General features: G+C 47.2%; 1 long non-coding RNA gene across 1 annotated transcript; it reads left to right on the top strand.

Moving 5' to 3' along the window:
* The first annotated feature begins 6,463 nt into the window (after positions 1–6,463).
* Positions 6,464–12,762, top strand: LOC306933942. Its single transcript, XR_013791271.1, has 3 exons — positions 6,464–6,601; positions 7,301–7,439; positions 10,687–12,762. It is a non-coding gene; the product is annotated as an uncharacterized lncRNA (long non-coding RNA).
* The last annotated feature ends 211 nt before the right edge of the window (positions 12,763–12,973 follow it).

The raw sequence follows: 12,973 nt of genomic DNA, 5'->3' as shown, positions 1-12,973 counted from the left end.
GGTATGCAAATGAAGGGGAGTGGTATGCAAATGAAGGTGCGTGGTATGCAAATGAAGGGGAGTGGTATGCAAATGAAGGGGAGTGGTATGCAAATGACGGGCATGTTTCTGCTACTTTGTGGGATTGGCTTATGCAAATGAAGGTGCGTGGTATGCAAATGAAGGGGCATGGTATGCAAATGAAGGGGAGTGGTATGCAAATGAAGGTGCGTGGTATGCAAATGAAGGTGCGTGGTATGCAAATGAAGGGGAGTGGTATGCAAATGAAGGGGCATGGTTCCGGCTACTTTGTGGGATTAGTTTATGCAAATGAAGGGGAGTGGTATGCAAATGAAGGTGCGTGGTATGCAAATGAAGGTGCGTGGTATGCAAATGAAGGGGCATGGTATGCAAATGAAGGGGATTGGTATGCAAATGAAGGTGCGTGGTATGCAAATGAAGGGGCGTGGTATGCAAATGAAGGGGAGTGGTATGCAAATGACGGGCATGTTTCTGCTACTTTGTGGGATTGGCTTATGCAAATGAAGGTGCGTGGTATGCAAATGAAGGGGCATGGTATGCAAATGAAGGGGAGTGGTATGCAAATGAAGGTGCGTGGTATGCAAATGAAGGTGCGTGGTATGCAAATGAAGGGGAGTGGTATGCAAATGAAGGGGCATGGTTCCGGCTACTTTGTGGGATTAGTTTATGCAAATGAAGGTGCGTGGTATGCAAATGAAGGGGAGTGGTATGCAAATGAAGGGGAGTGGTATGCAAATGAAGGTGCGTGGTATGCAAATGAAGGGGAGTGGTATGCAAATGAAGGGGAGTGGTATGCAAATGACGGGCATGTTTCTGCTACTTTGTGGGATTGGCTTATGCAAATGAAGGTGCGTGGTATGCAAATGAAGGGGCATGGTATGCAAATGAAGGGGAGTGGTATGCAAATGAAGGTGCGTGGTATGCAAATGAAGGTGCGTGGTATGCAAATGAAGGGGAGTGGTATGCAAATGAAGGGGCATGGTTCCGGCTACTTTGTGGGATTAGTTTATGCAAATGAAGGTGCGTGGTATGCAAATGAAGGGGAGTGGTATGCAAATGAAGGGGAGTGGTATGCAAATGAAGGTGCGTGGTATGCAAATGAAGGGGAGTGGTATGCAAATGAAGGGGAGTGGTATGCAAATGAAGGTGCCTGGTATGCAAATGAAGGGGAGTGGTATGCAAATGAAGGGGCATGGTTCCGGCTACTTTGTGGGATTAATTTATGCAAATGAAGGTGCGTGGTATGCAAATGAAGGGGAGTGGAATGCAAATGAAGGGGCATGGTTCCGGCTACTTTGTGGGATTAGTTTATGCAAATGAAGGTGCGTGGTATGCAAATGAAGGGGAGTGGAATGCAAATGAAGGGGCATGGTTCCGGCTACTTTGTGGGATTAGTTTATGCAAATGAAGGTGCGTGGTATGCAAATGAAGGGGCATGGTATGCAAATGAAGGGGCATGGTATGCAAATGAATGGGAGTGGTATGCAAATGAAGGTGCATGGTATGCAAATGAAGGGGCATGGTATGCAAATGAAGGGGCGTAGTATGCAAATGAAGGTGCGTGGTATGCAAATGAAGGGTAGTGGTATGCAAATGAAGGGCATGTTTCGGCTACTTTGTGGGATTGGCTTATGCAAATGAAGGGCTGTGGTATGCAAATTAAGGGGTGTGGTATTTAAATGAAGGGGCATGGTATGCAAATGAAGGGGAGTGGTATGCAAATGAAGGTGCGTGGTATGCAAATGAAGGGTCATGGTATGCAAATGAAGGGGAGTGGTATGCAAATGAAGGGCATGTTTCTGCTACTTTGTGGGACTGGATTATGCAAATGAAGGGGCGTAGTATGCAAATGAAGGTGCGTGGTATGCAAATGAAGGGGAATGGTATGCAAATGAATGGGAGTGGTATGCAAATGAAGGTGCATGGTATGCAAATGAAGGGGCATGGTATGCAAATGAAGGGGAGTGGTATGCAAATGAAGGTGCGTGGTATGCAAATGAAGGGGAATGGTATGCAAATGAAGGGCATGTTTCTGCTACTTTGTGGGACTGGCTTATGCAAATGAAGGTGCGTGGCATGCAAATGAAGGGGAGTGGTATGCAAATGAAGGTGTGTGGTATGCAAATTAAGGGGCATGGTATGCAAATGAAGGGGAGTGGTATGCAAATTAAGGTGCGTGGTATGCACATGAAGGGGCATGGTACGCAAATGAAGGTGCGTGGTATGCAAATGAAGGGGAGTGGTATGCAAATGAAGGGCGTGGTGACACCCTTCATTTGCATAAGCTAATCCCACAAAGTAGCCGGAACCATGCCCCTTCATTTGCATACCACTCCCCTTCATTTGCATACCACGCACCTTCATTTGCATACCACTCCCCTTCATTTGCATACCACTCCCCTTCATTTGCATACCATAACCATAACCCACTCCCACAAAGTAGCGGGAACCACGCCCCTTCATTTGCATGAACCGCTCCCACAAAGTAGCCGGAACCACGCCCTTCATTTGCATACCACTCCCCTTCATTTGCATACCACGAACCTTCATTTACATACCACTCCCCTTCATTTGCATACCACTCCCCTTCATTTGCATAAACTAATCCCACAAAGTAGCCGGCACCATGCCCCTTAATTTGCATACCACGCCCCTTCATTTGCATACCACGCACCTTCATTTGCATACCATACCCCTTCATTTGCATAAGCAAATCCCACAAAGTAGGCGAAACACGCCCTTCATTTGCATACCACGCACCTTCATTTGCATACCATACCCCTTCATTTGCACAAGCAAATCCCACAAAGTAGCCGAAACACGCCCTTCATTTGCATACCACGCACCTTCATTTGCATACCATACCCCTTCATTTGCACAAGCAAATCCCACACAGTAGCCGAAACACGCCCTTCATTTGCATACCACGCACCTTCATTTGCATACCATACCCCTTCATTTGCACAAGCAAATCCCACAAAGTAGCCGAAACACGCCCTTCATTTGCATACCACGCCCCTTCATTTGCATACCACGCACCTTCATTTGCATACCATACCCCTTCATTTGCATAAGCAAATCCCACAAAGTAGCCGAAACACGCCCTTCATTTGCATACCACTCCCCTTCATTTGCATACCACTCGCCTTCATTTGCATACCACTCCCCTTCATTTGCATACCACGAACCTTCATTTGCATGCCAAACATGCCCTTCATTTTCATACCACTCCCCTTCATTTGCATACCACGCACCTTCATTTGCATAAACTAATCCCACAAAGTAGCCGGCACCATGCCCCTTCATTTGCATACCACGCCCCTTCATTTGCATACCACGCACCTTCATTTGCATACCATACCCCTTCATTTGCATAAGCAAATCCCACAAAGTAGCCGAAACACGCCCTTCATTTGCATACCACGCACCTTCATTTGCATACCATACCCCTTCATTTGCACAAGCAAATCCCACAAAGTAGCCGAAACACGCCCTTCATTTGCATACCACGCACCTTCATTTGCATACCATACCCCTTCATTTGCACAAGCAAATCCCACAAAGTAGCCGAAACACGCCCTTCATTTGCATACCACGCCCCTTCATTTGCATACCACGCACCTTCATTTGCATACCATACCCCTTCATTTGCATAAGCAAATCCCACAAAGTAGCCGAAACACGCCCTTCATTTGCATACCACTCCCCTTCATTTGCATACCACGCACCTTCATTTGCATACCATACCCCTTCATTTGCACAAGCAAATCCCACAAAGTAGCCGAAACACGCCCTTCATTTGCATACCACGCACCTTCATTTGCATACCATACCCCTTCATTTGCACAAGCAAATCCCACAAAGTAGCCGAAACACGCCCTTCATTTGCATACCACGCCCCTTCATTTGCATACCACGCACCTTCATTTGCATACCATACCCCTTCATTTGCATAAGCAAATCCCACAAAGTAGCCGAAACACGCCCTTCATTTGCATACCACTCCCCTTCATTTGCATACCACGCACCTTCATTTGCATACCATACCCTTTCATTTGCATAAGCAAATCCCACAAAGTAGCCGAAACACGCCCTTCATTTGCATACCACGCACCTTCATTTGCATACCATACCCCTTCATTTGCATAAGCAAATCCCACAAAGTAGCCGAAACACGCCCTTAATTTGCATACCACTCCCCTTCATTTGCATACCACGCACCTTAATTTGCATACCACTCCCCTTCATTTAAATACCATGCCCCTTCATTTGCATACCACGCACCTTCATTTGCATAAACTAATCCCACAAAGTAGCCGGAACCATGCCCCTTCATTTGCATACCACTCCCCTTCATTTGCATACCACGCACCTTCATTTGCATAAACCACTCCCACAAAGTAGGTGGGGTGACACCCACTAATTTACATAAGCGACACCCACTAATTTGCATATACCACACCCACAAAGTAGCCGAAACCACGCCCATCAAATTTGCATAACCCACACCCACAAAGTAGCCGGAACCACGCCCTTCATTAGCATAAACTGCTCCCACAAAGTAAGGCCTAAGTTAGCGAGAATAGTCGCGAAATTCGACAGAACAAATCCGAGACCATCACCGCAACCGGGTCGCGGCCCCGATCGCAGCCGTATAGGGTTTGGGCCAAACGGACATACGGTCGCGACAGTAGCCCTGCACGAAAGCCTCGAAATTTGCGACTTTGGCGCGAAAGTCGCAGAACAAATCCGAGACCATCACCGCGGCCGGGTCGCGGCCCCGATCGCAGCCGTATAGGTTTCGGGCCAAACGGACATACGGCCGCGGCGGTAGCCTTGAACGAACGCCTACAAATTGCCGACTTTGACGCGCGACAACGCGCCAACGATAAAACATCACGGTCCGACGTTCGGATATGTCGGAGAGCCAGCCGAGACGAACGGTTAGGTGTCTCGGACGTACGCCTCCGACAGTCGTACAAAACGTCCTTCACTTTGGCTCTGTGCATGCAGACACGTCATAGACCCATAGACTCTAACAGCGTCCTGGCTGAAAAAGTGAAATGAGACCGCGCCTCCTAGAAAGGTCGCCCGAGGACGTTAGATAGATCCATGCGTGCGTCTCCGGGAGCTCTATAACATATCCGAAAATCAGCCCGGAAGGCCTCACCGTCGTGGCGTTCCAGTGAAGCAAAGTTTGACGTTCACGTGCGCCTACGCCGACGATCGTAAGTCTGTTCGGGATGGGCCGAACACCTCTGCGATCGCGGCGACGAGCCGATCTTCGTGATGGTCTGAGTTTTTTTCTGCGACCTCGGGAACCTCAAATCTGACCCGAGGCCTAGCATTGCAGTGTAGTTCCCTTTATCGGAGTCCCACAAAATCGAGACCAACGTCATTTTATTCGCCATGGCCTGAATATGGATATTCGGGGGTGTTACATATTTAAAAAAATATCTATCACTTAATTGTTAAGGCATTTGGCCCAAAGGTCACCGTGGCAGTCTTTCGGCTGACCTTTGACCTTTGCAAACGTCGTGGAAATTCGAGACCGGTTCCATTGGATTCGACATGTCCTGAATATGGATATTGGAGGTTCTTACATATTTTTAAAAATATATATCACCCCGTTTTTTTAAGAATTTGGCCCAAAGGGTCACCGTTGCAGTCTTTTTGCTGACCATTGACCTTTGCAAACGTCCTGGAAAGTCGAGACCGGCCCCATTGAATTTGGGACGCTCTAAATATGAATAAAATGTCTCGTTTGCGAAGAATAGGGTTAGGGAACATATTTTAAAGGTGTGTTTTGTCTGTTTTCACTTCTGTGGAGAGAGGGGAGAGAGGAGGCAGTCTTTTTGCTGACCATTGAGCTTTGCAAACGGCGTGGAGAGCCCAGACCGACGCCATTGGATTCTGCATTTTCTAAATATGAATAAAATGTCTAGTTTGTGAAGAATAACATTAATGAACATGTTGTGTTTTGTGTTTTGTCTGTTCATTCAAAAAGAGAGGAGAGGAGAGGAGGGGAGAGGCATATGCCTTCATACATGTGGATGGGCTGTGGCGCTGTTCTGAATTCCACTGGCAGATGACGGTCTTTTCTTTGATTCGTTTCTCTGACTTCCTATGTAAGTGCTGCTATTAAAAGGCTTACTTTAAAAAGACTAAAATAGCTAAAATACAACAATTCATGGTCATAAGTTCATAAAGCATAATTCATAATAATGTCATGATACAATAATAAATATGTGGTTCATAATTGATTTCATATGAGGTTAAAAATGTAAACATGATGTGATGATAACTTTCTGAGGCAGAACCAAGTTCCCTGTCTGTCAGTAGCAACACTGGACCATGATTGATTGACTGATTGATGCATGATTGCCTGGCATTGCACACAGGTGGTACAAACATTTCTCTCACTCATTCAGACTCTGGTCTGCACAAGGAAGCACACTCGCAGCAGAGTAGTGTGTTTGAACTGTTTAAAGTTATTAAACACGGTCAAAAGGACATTCAAAGGACTGTATGAAACTCAAGAAGCATCAAGAACCTCTTTACACAACAAGCGGCCAACGAGGTATTATTATTTGAGAGTTATCTTTGTTGTGTTGTATTGTGGTGTTTTGACGGACACGTTCACCTGCGCATCGCGCAAATCTACATGTTTTGTATTTCTTTGTTTGATCAATATTATGTATTGCGACGTAATTTGTTGATTGTTTATGTGTTTATTATTTTGTGTGAACATAGTTCTCACGGCATGGAACAGCAGAGGGATGAGAAGAATGCCCAAAAAAAATGCCCGTTTATAAAGAACCGACCTGTGTCGTCAATGTTGTGAGAAGAGCTACATCCTACGTGTGTGTTTCGTGTCGTGTCATTCATCATCACTTTGTTTACTTTACTTTATCACAGCTAACAGTCACATCAAGGTCTGTGAAATAGTTAGTAATGAATGAATAGCTGACTCTGTCGCGATTTTGGCTTTTATGGTGAATGTTTTACAACTATATGAACTTCAACTTTGGCCAGTAGTTGTACAAAGCCATGGGTCTGAATGTAAACAAAGTATATGCTGCTTTATAAGACAACGTTTTATTTTTATATTGAGTGGTGGTGTGATTTGCATGTTATGTAATGAGTCCGAGTTTGTATTGTGCTAAACCAGTCACCAGTAGCATGGATAAGAAGCTAACTATGCTAATCAGAATTATCATTAAGCTAACTGCATCCACTATAATGTTACACATTATATTAATGTGCTCTGAGTGTTCAGCCATGGCCAGGACGTCGAGGCACGACCGAGAGATGGCGCTGGACGCCAAGAGACGTCTGTGTGTGAGTTCAGATCCCGTGGAGAGGCTGAGGCTGCAGTGCCTGGCCCGAGGGTCGTCTGGCATCAATGGCCTGGGCAGGTGAGTGTGTGCGCGTGCGTGTGTGCGCGCGCGTGCCTCCCTCAGGCACAGCAGAGGCGTACATACAGACAGTTGGACTGTGAGGTGACGTGGCAGCCCTCCTCCTCCTCCTCGCCATCACCCAGGAAGCCTTGGAGGTGTCGGCCGGTGTTGCTGGGCTCTATAACATATGAAAATCAGACCGGAAGGCCTTACCGTTGTGGCGTTCTACAGAAGCAAAGGTTTTAAATAGCAGACCTACAAGCTCGTAGCGCGCCACTCGGTGTAGTGGAACGTTCGCGCGCGCCATGTCGACTAGAAAGGTCGCCCGAGGACGTACTACAGTTCCACGCGTGCGTCTCTGGGAGCTCTATAACATATCCGATAATCAGACCGGAAGGCCTTACCGTTGTGGCGTTCTACAGAAGCAAAGGTTTTAAGTAGCAGATCTACAAGCTCGTAGCGCGCCACTCGGTGTAGTGGAACGTTCGCGCGCGCCATGTCGACTAGAAAGGTCGCCCGAGGACGTACTACAGTTCCACGCGTGCGTCTCTGGGAGCTCTATAACATATCCGATAATCAGACCGGAAGGCCTTACCGTTGTGGCGTTCTACAGAAGCAAAGGTTTTAAATAGCAGATCTACAAGCTCGTAGCGCGCCACTCGGTGTAGTGGAACGTTCGCGCGCGCCATGTCGACTAGAAAGGTCGCCCGAGGACGTACTACAGTTCCACGCGTGCGTCTCTGGGAGCTCTATAACATATCCGATAATCAGACCGGAAGGCCTTACCGTTGTGGCGTTCTACAGAAGCAAAGGTTTTAAATAGCAGATCTACAAGCTCGTAGCGCGCCACTCGGTGTTGTGGAACGTTCGCGCGCGCGCCATGTCGACTAGAAAGGTCGCCCGAGGACGTACTACAGTTCCACGCGTGCGTCTCTGGGAGCTCTATAACATATCCGATAATCAGACCGGAAGGCCTTACCGTTGTGGCGTTCTACAGAAGCAAAGGTTTTAAATAGCAGACCTACAAGCTCGTAGCGCGCCACTCGGTGTAGTGGAACGTTCGCGCGCGCGCCATGTCGACTAGAAAGGTCGCCCGAGGACGTACTACAGTTCCACGCGTGCGTCTCTGGGAGCTCTATAACATATCCGATAATCAGACCGGAAGGCCTTACCGTTGTGGCGTTCTACAGAAGCAAAGGTTTTAAATAGCAGATCTACAAGCTCGTAGCGCGCCACTCGGTGTAGTGGAACGTTCGCGCGCGCCATGTCGACTAGAAAGGTCGCCCGAGGACGTACTACAGTTCCACGCGTGCGTCTCTGGGAGCTCTATAACATATCCGATAATCAGACCGGAAGGCCTTACCGTTGTGGCGTTCTACAGAAGCAAAGGTTTTAAATAGCAGATCTACAAGCTCGTAGCGCGCCACTCGGTGTAGTGGAACGTTCGCGCGCGCGCCATGTCGACTAGAAAGGTCGCCCGAGGACGTACTACAGTTCCACGCGTGCGTCTCTGGGAGCTCTATAACATATCCGATAATCAGACCGGAAGGCCTTACCGTTGTGGCGTTCTACAGAAGCAAAGGTTTTAAATAGCAGACCTACAAGCTCGTAGCGCGCCACTCGGTGTAGTGGAACGTTCGCGCGCGCGCCATGTCGACTAGAAAGGTCGCCCGAGGACGTACTACAGTTCCACGCGTGCGTCTCTGGGAGCTCTATAACATATCCGATAATCAGACCGGAAGGCCTTACCGTTGTGGCGTTCTACAGAAGCAAAGGTTTTAAATAGCAGATCTACAAGCTCGTAGCGCGCCACTCGGTGTAGTGGAACGTTCGCGCGCGCCATGTCGACTAGAAAGGTCGCCCGAGGACGTACTACAGTTCCACGCGTGCGTCTCTGGGAGCTCTATAACATATCCGATAATCAGACCGGAAGGCCTTACCGTTGTGGCGTTCTACAGAAGCAAAGGTTTTAAATAGCAGACCTACAAGCTCGTAGCGCGCCACTCGGTGTAGTGGAACGTTCGCGCGCGCCATGTCGACTAGAAAGGTCGCCCGAGGACGTACTACAGTTCCACGCGTGCGTCTCTGGGAGCTCTATAACATATCCGTTAATCAGACCGGAAGGCCTTACCGTTGTGGCGTTCTACAGAAGCAAAGGTTTTAAGTAGCAGATCTACAAGCTCGTAGCGCGCCACTCGGTGTAGTGGAACGTTCGCGCGCCATGTCGACTAGAAAGGTCGCCCGAGGACGTACTACAGTTCCACGCGTGCGTCTCTGGGAGCTCTATAACATATCCGATAATCAGACCGGAAGGCCTTACCGTTGTGGCGTTCTACAGAAGCAAAGGTTTTAAATAGCAGATCTACAAGCTCGTAGCACGCCACTCGGTGTAGTGGAACGTTCGCGCGCGCGCCATGTCGACTAGAAAGGTCGCCCGAGGACGTACTACAGTTCCACGCGTGCGTCTCTGGGAGCTCTATAACATATCCGATAATCAGACCGGAAGGCCTTACCGTTGTGGCGTTCTACAGAAGCAAAGGTTTTAAGTAGCAGATCTACAAGCTCGTAGCGCGCCACTCGGTGTAGTGGAACGTTCGCGCGCCATGTCGACTAGAAAGGTCGCCCGAGGACGTACTACAGTTCCACGCGTGCGTCTCTGGGAGCTCTATAACATATCCGATAATCAGACCGGAAGGCCTTACCGTTGTGGCGTTCTACAGAAGCAAAGGTTTTAAATAGCAGATCTACAAGCTCGTAGCGCGCCACTCGGTGTAGTGGAACGTTCGCGCGCGCCATGTCGACTAGAAAGGTCGCCCGAGGACGTACTACAGTTCCACGCGTGCGTCTCTGGGAGCTCTATAACATATCCGATAATCAGACCGGAAGGCCTTACCGTTGTGGCGTTCTACAGAAGCAAAGGTTTTAAATAGCAGACCTACAAGCTCGTAGCGCGCCACTCGGTGGCGCGCTATGAGCTTGTAGATCTGCTATTTTTCAATAGCTAAATTATAACCATGCTTAAAACACCAAAAGGGGTTCCCGCACAAAATGGTTTAAGGTTATTGTAGCAGTCAATTTATATTGGGGGTCGGGAGGGGGCGGGGCGGCGGTCCCGAGACATTGCCAAAGCATTTCCGGGGGTCCCCGGCCAAAAACGTTGAGAACCCCTGGTTTAGTCGATGAAATCAACACTGACGTCAGGTTGAAAGTGGTAAAGGGGGGGAAAAAACAAAACAAAAAAAACAATAACGTCTCGTCTTTCCAGGTAACGTTACAGCCGGCGACATCAAGCGAGTGACCAGCAAGATGCTGCGTGGCAAACCCGCCGTGGCTGCCCTGGGAGACCTGACCGAGCTGCCCTCCTACGAGCACATCCAGGCCGCTCTGTCCAGCAAGGATGGACGCCTGCCTCGCATGTACCGCCTCTTTAGATAGAAAACAAACACTACTCCCCCCCCCCCCCCCCCCCCCCCCCCTCCATTTAATTTATCCAGTCCGCACTGGCCACCATCACTGTATATAAACTCCTGGAGAACAAGAGACCGCTGACCCTATACTCCTAGTGTTTTCCCCTGAATAAGGGCCTGGCAATGCTCTGGGGAGGGGACAAACAGCCATGGTCCACACACAGTTGGAGAATCTGTCTTTTTCATTTGCTGGCTGGAAGGCTGTTTTTGCTGAGAGGGTTTTCACACGTTTGGGTTTTAAAAAGGAATACTTCAGCAGCAACAAATTAATCTTCATCTCCACACATGCCACCAAACGTTAACTCTTGTTTTGTTTAACGAATGAATGTTGAAAATGAAAAACTGGGATTTCTATTTTAGTGAGACCTTCAAATATAAGATGCTATTTCACTCTCTCAGTTCACATTGTCTGTACTGTATGTGTTATGAGGGTGTTGTCTGATCAGCCTTACACTGTTTGCACTGTTAATCTCAAGCTCTGTGTTGGTTCTTAAATTGGGGACCAGGGACCCCCAGGTGTTCTTGAGGGGATTCCAGGGGGTCCCCAGTATAATTAGTTAATATAGCATAAACATCTGTAAACAACTTTAACGCTACACTATGTAAGCTTGTAGATAGGCTATTTTTAAAAAACAAACCAAGAAAAAAGAAAATAATTTGGAATATTTTTGGCATGGCGGTCTTTGACCCTATTGCAAGTGCAGACGGTGTGCTGGGTTTTGTGCACTTTACGTGCATTTCTTTTTCCACATAGCCAAATATACATTTTGGGGTCCTTGACTTAAAAAATGTTTGAGAACCACTGATTTGAGGCCTTGTCTTTGCTCCAGCAGATGACTCACAACTGAACTGTTGCATGGAGGTGTTCACTCTTCCTCAATTGACCTATAGCTAAGCCAAACTGCTATGGTCCAATCACAGATCAGCATAACATGGGTTAGACAAACCTCTCCACCAATAGTATTCCTATATACAAAACATATTGTTGTTGGATTTGGAAGAGATTTTCTTTGGAAGGTCTGGCAGTGGTTACAAAAATGAACCAGTATTTAATGTGTAAAATCCATGATATTTACATTTGGAATGAATGAGCCTGTGTGTGTGTGTGTGTGTGTGTGTGTGTGTGTGTGTGTGTGTGTGTAATCTTGTAACTCAACTGTCTGCATGTGTCGACAGCAAGGAGATGTGTATTTTCTTTACCTCAATATATTGTGAGGCTCTGCTCAAACATTTGTTAAAGGACAACTTTAACTGGGTTTTTTTAAGCAAGGTTCATGTTTTAGGTTATTTGAGGAAGTAAAACGTGTTCATTTTTACAATTTTAGTGGCAAAATTTGTATTTTCTTTTTACATAACTTTTTGCGGCGATTTATTTATTTACTATAGTCCTACTAGACCCCAGTAAATTACATCTGACCACAAGATCATGGGATCTACTGAATGTGAAGGAGGAGGTGACAAACTGATGATTGAGCCTATGACACGCAGTATGGCCGATAAATCCCAGTAGGTTACTTTTACTTATCAAGCCGATCTTATCGACTTACCTCCTTCACATTCAATAGATCCTGTGATCTTCTGTGGCTAGATGTAATTTCCTTGGGTCTATTAGGACTATAGTAAATAATAATGAAGTCGCCATTAAGAAAAAGAAAAAAAAACATTACCCTAAACTTGTGGTTGTGTTGGTTGGTGTCGTCGCAATGTACCAGAGCAATCAAGTGGCAAATGAAATGGTCTTTATCATGCCTTTCTCAAATATTATTGGGTTTGCTGCATTTCATTCCGATAAACACAAGACACAACACTTTGGGGCTCACTTGGTAAGCGTGCATATCACATGCAGTAAATGAGGCTAGTCTATCTGACTCGAGGCTCTTTTCCTGCATGTCATCACCCCCCACTCTCAACCCATTTGTGTAAGTCTCCGTTGTGTTCATTTCTCCAGCTAGACTAACTTGTCTTGATGGCCATGTTTGTTCATCTTCACAAGCTTGTCAGTAAAGAAATGTAGGTATTGCCTAAAGGGCGAGGTCGCTTCTCGCCCTCAGGCGTGCACACATCCGCCTGGGTGACAGCAGACTG

Source organism: Electrona antarctica (genome assembly GCF_951216825.1).
Source record: "Electrona antarctica genome assembly, chromosome: 12".
In the NCBI taxonomy this organism is placed as follows: Eukaryota; Metazoa; Chordata; class Actinopteri; order Myctophiformes; family Myctophidae; genus Electrona; species Electrona antarctica.
Note: the sequence above shows the minus strand (reverse complement) of the source record. Positions and strands in the feature narration are given on the sequence as shown.